Source organism: Lycium ferocissimum, chromosome 8, assembly GCF_029784015.1.
Source record: "Lycium ferocissimum isolate CSIRO_LF1 chromosome 8, AGI_CSIRO_Lferr_CH_V1, whole genome shotgun sequence".
NCBI lineage: Eukaryota > Viridiplantae > Streptophyta > Magnoliopsida > Solanales > Solanaceae > Lycium > Lycium ferocissimum.
In genome coordinates this window covers 66,100,482-66,110,849 of record NC_081349.1, presented here as the reverse complement: position 1 = coordinate 66,110,849, position 10,368 = coordinate 66,100,482, and positions in this window count along the sequence as shown.

The window sequence follows — 10,368 nt, the reverse complement described above, 5'->3', positions numbered from 1 at the left end:
TCAACTCCATGATCCGTAGGTTAGGTAACAACTCCATGACCCGTAGGTCAGGTATAATCAATAGAATTCATACTACTGTTAGGTTTATTATCATATGCTTATCTTAAGTCTTCAACTAAACTCCTTTAGAATCTGCCAAAATTCGGGCACCATCTCCCCTGTTTATATCCCTAGCCCAAAATCACAATACCAACAAAACAACAACAATAGCAATACTAATATCAACAACATCATCATCAACATCAATATACTCCATAAAACATCCCACACGATGTTTTTCCCAATTTCTCAACTAACTATAACAATATGCACAATGCCATAATCAAAGAATTATATTCAATTTAATCTCAAATTAATCCAAAATCTCCTTTCAAATTCATTCCATAGTCATCATCTTCACTTTAATACTTTGCTACTTCTCTACCATGATTATCTTCTTTTATAGGACTTGCTAAACCTTCAAATCAACTTAATCATGAGAAATAGGATGGAGAACATACCTTACACTAGAAGAACTTCACCCTACCCAACTTCTTCCAAGACCAAATTTATCACAACATTAAGTAAAGACAAGAACAATCCTTCTCCATGAATTAACTTGAGGTTTTAGAGTTTAATCCTCTTTTGTGATGGTATAGAATATTTTGGAATGGTGGAGAGCCTAAAGAGAACACTCTTATAATGGAGAGAGAAGTGTGGGAGATTTTAGAGAGGTGTGGAGATGTTAGGAGATTTCTAGAGGGTTGTGGAGTTAAAGAAAATGAATAAAATGAAGTGTAGAGGCCTTTTATAGGTTCCAAACTTGGATTTGGCCGGGTCACCACATAAGTGGGCTTTTAAGTGAGTTTTCCGGATTTGAAAAATGTGTTCGTATTCCTCCTTGATTCGTCCGTTTTAAAACGCCCATAACTCACTACTCCAATGTCGTATTGATGAACGGTTTGTTGCGTTGGAAACTAGACTCGGCGGACTTCATTTTACTGTACTGAGTATGTAAAGCATGATCAATATCAATATGAAAGCATAATAGATAACATATGAAGTAGCATAGGATGGGAGATAATAGCATTAGCGTCATAGCACTTACTTGCTCTTCATAGGGACATTCCATTCCTGTTGCGTATTCGTGTACATATATCCATGTCCGTACTCACTTACCTTTCGTATCCATTTCGACATTCGTATTCATATTTCTATTCATACTCATGTTCATAACATATACATTACATATACATAACCCTTACTCGGCATTTACATATTCTTAACATATTCGTACTCATATTGATGTCATATACATAGCATATTCGTACTCGTATTGATGTGATATACATTGCATTTATATAGCATACCCGACCACGTAGGTTCGGTGTTTCACATAGCTGGCCCTACCAAGGCTCAGTGTCATACCGGGCCCTACCAAGGCTCAGGGTTGTTCGTACCTAACTGCAGTGGTGCGCGCGACTCGTCATATATAGATATACATACATCCATATTCACTATATTCTACCCGGCCATATAAGCTCGGGGTTCACAATAGCCTCTCATGGGCACACATACATATAAGCTCATATTTATCTTTAGCCTTTTTACTAATGTCATTCCTTACATTCTATCCTTAGAGGATTTCTCGTTGCATAAGAAACTTAGTACAACCGTATCATATTGGGTATCATAAGCTTCGTAGCTTCTAAAGATAGGATCATTGGAGAATATTGTAGGCTCATAGAGGAATACGTATATATTTGGCCAGAGAACCATGCCTTATGGAAGAAGGGTTAGCCTTACATACCTTTCCGTGCAACTATTCTATCACTTGTACGTTCTTCTTCAAGGCTCACGTTTCTACCTTCATTGAAGTGCATACTCATATTAGATAATCGATGACTTAACATACATGACTAAATCTAGAGAAAATTGGACAGCATCTCCTTTATTCGTTCAACTTCCTCCATATCATATATCAACTCCCAAACATAGATAATAACATTCACAATGTCATCACAATAGCCTTTAGTCAACTACATTACTCTTACTTCACCATTCACTCCAATTCATCCGTATTCATGGTCATATCACATAATTCCGTTCATTCATATTCAAGGTCTATCCCATGTTCTCAACATCATTTATAATATGATTATATTCATAATGTATCAAGAATCATAACTCATTCCAAACATTTACTCAAAAGTGATACTATTCACACATTCATGACCCATTTCCTATTTCCTTATGTAATCCAAGTGTTTCAACTTTCAAATACTTTAAATAACATGGATATGTCATGAAACTTACCTTAGATGGTGTAGGATTGAACCTTGGTTGCTTATACCTCACTTGAGCAAAACCCTAGTTTTTCCTTCACTTGAATTCCTTGCTTTTGATGAACTTTAATGGGTTTTCTCATTTTGATTCACTTGGTTTGATGATAAGAACCTTTGATTTCCCTTGGATTCTTGTTCATGAAAAGTATGTAATGCTCTAGAGGCTTTAGAGAGAAGTGGAGAAGTGTTGGAAATGAAATAATAAAGTTGGAATCACATTTAAAGACTTAGAACATTTCAGCCCATTGGGACTTCCACGGACCCTTCCACGGTCCGTGAAACATGGTGCTGTCCGTGGAACTGGTCGTGGTTCATGACCAGCCAGCCACCATCTCTGCTGGCAATTCCACGGACCCTTCCACGGTCCGTGGAACATAGTGCTGTCCGTGGAACATGGCCGTGGATCTCACAGCTTCACCAAAGTTGTTCCCGTCGCCTCGTTTGATCTCCAATCCTTATGGAACCTTCTTAGTACTTGTCTATCACTTCATTAACAATCTAAGGGGCGTTATAACTCTTCCCTGAAACATCATTAAGTTGTCATCAACTTGCTACTCATAAATCCTTTCCGATACTTATAGTATACATTGCCTTCTCTTGGCAACTTTCTCGTCTAACATCGGATGTCTTTAAATTCTTATTTAGAATCATCAAATGTTATTTCTTACTTATTGAATCATCATATACTTCGTGCTCTTCATTAGCCTATTCACTGTGCATCAACGAAAAATTTTCCGAGGTGTAACATTTCACATGTATATTGATATCAAATTATGACTTGGTACTGATGATGATACATGAGAAAATAAAGCACTTTGGTGACACAAAACTTAGTTGTGAGGTGTACTTGTTATATTTGGAAGTAAAAGGTGTCATAGACTCTTTATGTTGATTGAGATGGTTTGTATGATTCATTCCATGGTTGAGCTGATTTATCTAAGTCCTGATATGACCTATGGCATTGTGACTCGAACTTTTATTGGCATTTGATTTCATTGATTTATCATGCTTACTTTTGAGTTGGTGTTTCATATTGGGGTTCTAGACTTGAACCATATTTTGAATACTCATCTTGCATACAATATATGTATATAAGGCACATTTGTCAGGGGGTGAGGTGTGGCCTATTTGTGAACTCGTGATTTGAGGTATGTTCCAGAGCGAGTGGACTCGTGATCGGAGGTATATTTCGGAGCGAGGGGTACATGGACTTCGCGGGTCCCCCATGGGTCATGACTATTGAGAGAACAATGCCTTTAGCATGTGCGTAAAGGTTTGAGGTATTTGGCCAGTGCATTGTATTGCACAACATTGCATTTTATTCTGCATCATCATATAGCTTTTCATGTCTGATTTGGTATGGTCTGTTCGTATCATTGTAGGGACATAGATTGGATTATAGGCTGGGTCATATTGTGGAGTAGTGACTCTGCCTAGGTTCAGAACTTGGTTTTATGATTATCGTTTGAGATTATTGAGACTCGGCAGACTTGTGGTTTAGAAGTTTCATCTTAGGTTATGATTCGGTTATAGGATATTCTCATGGACCTTGGTTTGGGTATTATGTGCCTATCGCTATCTTGTTGACTTTATGCTTATATGCGTGAACCGATCTTAGTCGGTCTATGATGCTTACTCGCACTGTTGTTTGTAATGATGCTACACTTGTTATACTTCTTTTGAGTGCGAGTCTATTACGTGTTCTATTTTGATCCTCGAGAGTGTTTCCGAGACGGTGTTGTTAGAGACTTAGGGTGAGCTTTCGCCGCATCTACGCGGCCGAGTTTCTATTAGTCGTATACTTGTCATCTATTTACAAACAATATTCCTTTTGATGTTATAAGCCTTGTATGGCAAAATTCATATAGTTCTTGTTATATATTCAGACCTATGTGTTTATTAGTAGCTCTTGTCTTGACTTAGACAAAATGCCTTGGGTAGAAGATGTATTCCGCACTTATTCTCTTTTAATTGATATTGAGATTTATTATTATTACATTGTTCTTCCGCTTTGATAGATTGTATGTTAGGTAAGGGAAGGGTTCGCCTACCAAGGTGGGAAATAGTAGGTGCCCGCATGACATGGTCACTTCGAGTTCCTTGTGAAGTCTTTTGGGTTGACTAATGCGCCATCAGTATTTATAGATTTGATGAACCGCGTATTTAGACCCTTGTTAGATTTGTTCGTGATTGTGTTTATCGATGATATTCTAGTCTACTCTCGATCAGAGGCTGAGCATGCGAATCATTTGTGTGTTGTGCTCAGGGTTCTTCAGGATAAGAAATTTTATGCGAAGTTCTCCAAATGTGGGTTCTGGTTGAACTATGTGGCTTTTCTTGTACATATTGTATCAGGTGAAGGCATCAGGGTTGACACCCAGAAGATAGAGGCTGTGAAGACTTGGCCTAGACCCACGACACCAACGGAGGTTTGTAGTTTTTTGGGGTTGGCAGGATATTATAGGAGATTTGTAGAGGGCTTCTCCTCTCTTTCAGCACCATTAACGAAGCTGACACAGAAGGCACTAAGTTCCAATGAACAGACGCATGTGAGTGGATTTTTCAGGAGTGGAAGAGCAGACTGACTTCAGCGGCAGTTTTGACACTTCCATAGGAATCAGAAGGTTATGCTATCTATTGTGATGCCTCGGGCGTCGGATTGGGTTGTGTGTTGATGCAGTATGGTCGGGTTATTGCTTATGCTTCTAAGCAGCTGAGGAAGCATGAGAAGAACTATTCGACCCATGATTTAGAGTTAGCTATAGTGATTCATGCGCTTAAGGTTTGGAGACGTTATTTACAACTGAGCGAGCCAGCGAGGCTGCTATGACCGTACGAGGCAAACAGTATCCAAGCCGACATATACAGGCCGACAAGGCTATCGCACAGACATACTATTTACAGGACTCGTCTACAAGCCTCTAGGGAATGTGTGACTGTACCATACAATCTGTAATAAAAAAGGAAAGACTCCAAGGACCTAGCAACTCCGAACAAAAAGGAGCTCACCAATCAGCTGATATCAGATCCTGCATACTGGGGAGGTCTATCAATCTATCAATCTGTACCTGCAGGCATGAATGCAGCGCCCCTAGCAAAAGGGACGTCAGTACGAACAATGTACCGAGTATGTAAGGCACGATAACAACTGAAATGAAATAACAAGCTGTACTCTCGATATCTCAAGAAAGCATCTGGAGGTACTCTACCTGGGTTGCCCCTCATCTGAGGCAACATAACATAATTCCATAGATATAACTCTGTGACTCGAAGGTCAGTCATAGATAACTCCATGACTCATAGGCCAGGTATAATCAACTCCATGACCCGTAGGTCAGGTATAATCATTTCTATGACCCGTAGGTCAGGTAACAACTCCATGACCCATAGGTCAGGTATAATCAACTGCATGACCCGTAGGTTAGGTATAATCAACTCCATGATTCGTAGGTTAGGTAACAACTCCATGACCCGTAGGTCAGGTATAATCATGAACTACTAACTTTTGGGAATAAGAATGTTATGGAAAACAAGAATATATTCATAAGAAAGGAATCATGCCTTTAGAAAGAAAGGGACTAGCCTTAACATACCTTTTTGGTCTCCTACTAATTAACTCTTATCCTCCTAAGCTCGTAAATCTACATTCAAGAGAATTCATACTACTGTTAGGTTTATTATCATATGCTTATCTTAAGTCTTCAAATAAACTCCTTTAGAATGCAAAATTCTAAAGATCTCCCCCCGTTTATATCCCTAGCCCAAAATCACAATACCAACAAAACAACAACAATAGCAATACTAATATCAACAACATCATCATCAACATCAATATACTCCATAAAACATCCCACACGATGTTTTTCCCAATTTCTCAACTAACTATAACAATATGCACAATGCCATAATCAAAGAATTATATTCAATTTAATCTCAAATTAATCCAAAATCTCCTTTCAAATTCATTCCATAGTCATCATCTTCACTTTAATACTTTGCTACTTCTCTACCATTATTATCTTCTTTTATAGGACTTGCTAAACCTTCAAATCAACTTAATCATGAGAAATAGGATGGAGAACGTACCTTACACTAGAAGAACTTCACCCTACCCAACTTCTTCCAAGACCAAATTTATCACAAAATTAAGTAGAGACAAGAACAATCCTTCTCCATGAATTAACTTGAGGTTTTAGAGTTTAATCCTCTTTTGTGATGGTATAGAATATTTTGGAATGGTGGAGAGCCTTCAAGAACACTCTTATAATGGAGAGAGAAGTGTGGGAGATTTTAGAGAGGTGTGGAGATGTTAGGAGATTTCTAGAGGGTTGTGGAGTTAAAGAAAAATGAATAAAATGAAGTGTAGAGGCCCTTTTATAGGTTCCAAACTTGGATTGGGCTGGGTCACCACATAAGTGGGCTTTTAAGTGAGTTTTCCAGATTTTCCGCCCAGGTTCAGATTCCTCTGACTGTCCGTTTTAAAACGCCCATAACTCCCTACGCCAATGTCGTATTGATGAACGGTTTGTTGCGTTGGAAACTAGACTCGGCGAACTTCATTTTAGGCTTTTGAGACACCCTACCCCTCTAAAGTTGACCTAAAATTTTGTCCAAAATTCTGCCAACTTTTTCCAAATTTTCGACTAACTTATTTTCTTCGATTTGCTTGGTCTCAGAATATTTCAAAACTCTCCATACATGATATTTATTATTAATCATACTTGATAATGGTCATGTCCTTTGGTTCCAAGGTTGTCCTTCCCGGTTACGACTTACGAGATCGTAATTCATCCTTTACTTCATTGTTACGCACTTCCCATGGCTTGTACCTTCCAAAACTTCATGGGACGTCTCCAATACTCCTTTAATACGGTGAAGTACGTGGCATGCTCATGCTCTAAAAGTGCGAGGTGTAACATTTCGAAACTCATATGGATCATCTTCAGGGTCTACATCATACTTGGGAGGATCCATCTTCCTGAAATGCTCAAACATCTTCTGCTCTTTCATGGACATCGTGAGATAAGAGCTGGAGGTGAAGCTAAGCTAGGCAATAGCATACCCATGAATCGAGGGGCCATAGCTAGTGCTGGCCTAGCCTCTGGAGTCTAAAATCCGGGAGCAGTCATAAGATCAGGCGTCTGTCCTCCAATGCTAGTCTATGAGTCATCAGATATAGCCGGTAGAACACCCACCTGAGCCATACTCTCAAGGAAACCCAACATATGAACCACAGTGTTATGAACCATAAGTGTAGAAATGAAACCCGAAGGTGCCTGTCCCGATCCAACTTTCTCACCATGAACTGGCTCATCCTCCTCAATCACCTCCTGCTTAGGAGATGCTACTCTAGAATGGCCCAGAGGTGCCACTAGTGCTCGGCCTCGGGCTAGTGCTGCTACTCAAACTCTACCTTTGCCTCGCCCCTACCACTTTCCCGAACAGCAGCCCTAGCAACGGGCTCAGGTACTGGTGCAAGCGCCTGCTCTCCAGCCGCGGATGATCTATGTTACACCCCGTCGTTTTGTACCTTGAAATTCGTTGTGCATTAGTGGTTCTAATCTTAGACATGGGGGTTATCAAGGTTAAATAAGATTAGATAAGTTTATCTCATAGTTATAAAGGGTTAAGTCATGTCAGCAGTATTGGACGGATTAAAAGTAGAAGCAAATTGGAGAGAAAATGTTTCAGGGAAAGTGGATTTTTACGGCCTATTATACGGACTGTATAATATTTTACGGGCCATATAACTGACTGACTTCCACCGTAAACTGGTTCCAGAGAGGGTGAACCACTGGTCAGATTTTACGGACCAATTATACAGACCGTATAATGTTTTACGGATCGTATAATTGGCCGGCCCCCAGAATAAAGTGATTCCAGAATTGGGAAGTCACTGGTCAGGTTTTACAGTCTAATTATACGGACCGTATAAATTTTTACGGTCCGTATAGTTGACCGTAAAACCGAGTCGGCCCAGTTTTTAATTTTTAATATATACCCGACCCCTCTTCATTTTAATTCATTCCCATCATTTCCCAACTCCATGAGAGCTCTAGAAACTTCTTTTAGCCCTATCTAAACAAAACCCAAGTGAAATCAAGGATCAAGAGGCTAGAAATCAAGGAAATCAAGTGTTAGGAAGCTCACTAGGGTTGAGAGAACCCAAGATTTTCTTTGGTGTTGAAGTTGGGGTTTCACTCAAGTGAATAATTTGATTCAAAGCTTGCTCTTGTGTGATTAAGTTAAGTTTTCACATCTACTTTCATGTTAGTAAGAGTGTTTAGTTGTTGAATAACTTGATTGAGGGAAGAAAGCAAAAGAGGAAGTTCAAATGAGGGTTGATGATATTTGAGTAATAAATTGACTTTGAGTTGTGACTGTTGGGTATTTTGAGCTTAATGTTGCTATGAATGCCAGTAATGATGATGAGGAAGGGTGATATACAAGTGGATATAGGATTGTGTTGAAATTGCTGTTATATGTTAATTATGAAAAGGAGTTTCGGGCATTAAATGAAGTCTCTTGATTATGGAATGGATGATAATGTTATTGTTGATTGGGAGCTGTCTTTTGATATAGTGGAAGTTGATCAGATAGGGGAAATGCTGCCCAAATTTCGTTAATTCATTAAATTACGCTAGTTTAGACTTGAGAGTGTTTTAAGACTTAACCCTAGTATGATTCTTTTAAATGTGGACTTTGCGAATGTGGAAGGTGAATGTTAAGCGATTAAGGAGACGTTAGGGTATGTTAAGGCTAACCTTTCTTTCATTTTGGAATGATCTTAAGATATGAACTAACCATCGAGTAAACGAGATTCCATGTTACTCTACTCTTAGAAGCACTAGAAGTACTTTAGTTGTGATGATCCTATACCCTGCTATGATCATTCTTTCTGTTCATGGGTCTTGATATTTCTAATATTAATGCTGTTAGCTCAAAAGATGTTCATCACAGATAGCATGACCTTATGTCACTCCGAGAGTTCTATGTATCAAGTTTGTTCATGCATTGCATTCATTTATATATATGACATTAACCTATGACCAAAAGGCGTTATATATGCGTATATTATATGTATATGGGGTATGAAAAAAGGGATAGGCATTATATATACATTACCACCTGAACAGTTGGTGCTCAGAGATGATGATATATGGATCGGGCTACATGTTCCGTAGCGATATATATATGACGATGGTATATGAATCGGGTTGTACGTTCCTCGACACTAACAAATGATATATGGATGGGGCCGTACGTTTTTTGGCACTAATGTTTATTTTATAACCTATGCATATCATACGCCCTGGGAGGCACTTTCATGTTATATAGATTCCCAGATGTTCAGTTACAGATGCATTCAGATATAGAGATTTAGCTTTCCTATTTGAGATGTTTCTTATGATTCCTATGTACTTGATGTTCTTATGCCTTAAATACTCAGTACATTGTCCGTACTGACTCCCTTATTGCTCGGGGGGCTTTGTTCATGCCCGTAGCTGCAGGTAGACAGGCAGGCGGTCCCACTCAATAGGGCCTTCACTCAATAGTAGTTGGTGTGCTCCATTTGATCCGAAGTTGCAATCTATTTTTGTATGCTATTATTTTGAGATGTATATGCATGTGGGTATGATGGGGCCCTATCTCTTCCTTTCTACAGTTTTCTATTCCTTTAGAGGTCTGTAGACAGTTGTATGTATTTGACAAATGATGTAGCCTTGTCGGCTCCTATTCTTTTGTGTACAACATATGTAGCGGCCTAGTCGGCTTGCACTGTTCTTTCAGTATGTATATGTGTGTGTATATATATATATATATATATATATATATACTTGCACTGTTCTTTCAGTATGTATATGTGTGTGTGTATATATATATATAGATAGTTCCCTTCCATGAGTCAGCATAGTTCAGAGTGAATGATTTTTGGGCCCTTGTTATCCAGGTACGAGTATAGGGGTGTTTGGTCATTAGGAATCAGGCCCTTGTCATGACTCGCCGGCATGGGTCATGACAGAAGTAGTATCAGAGCAGTTCT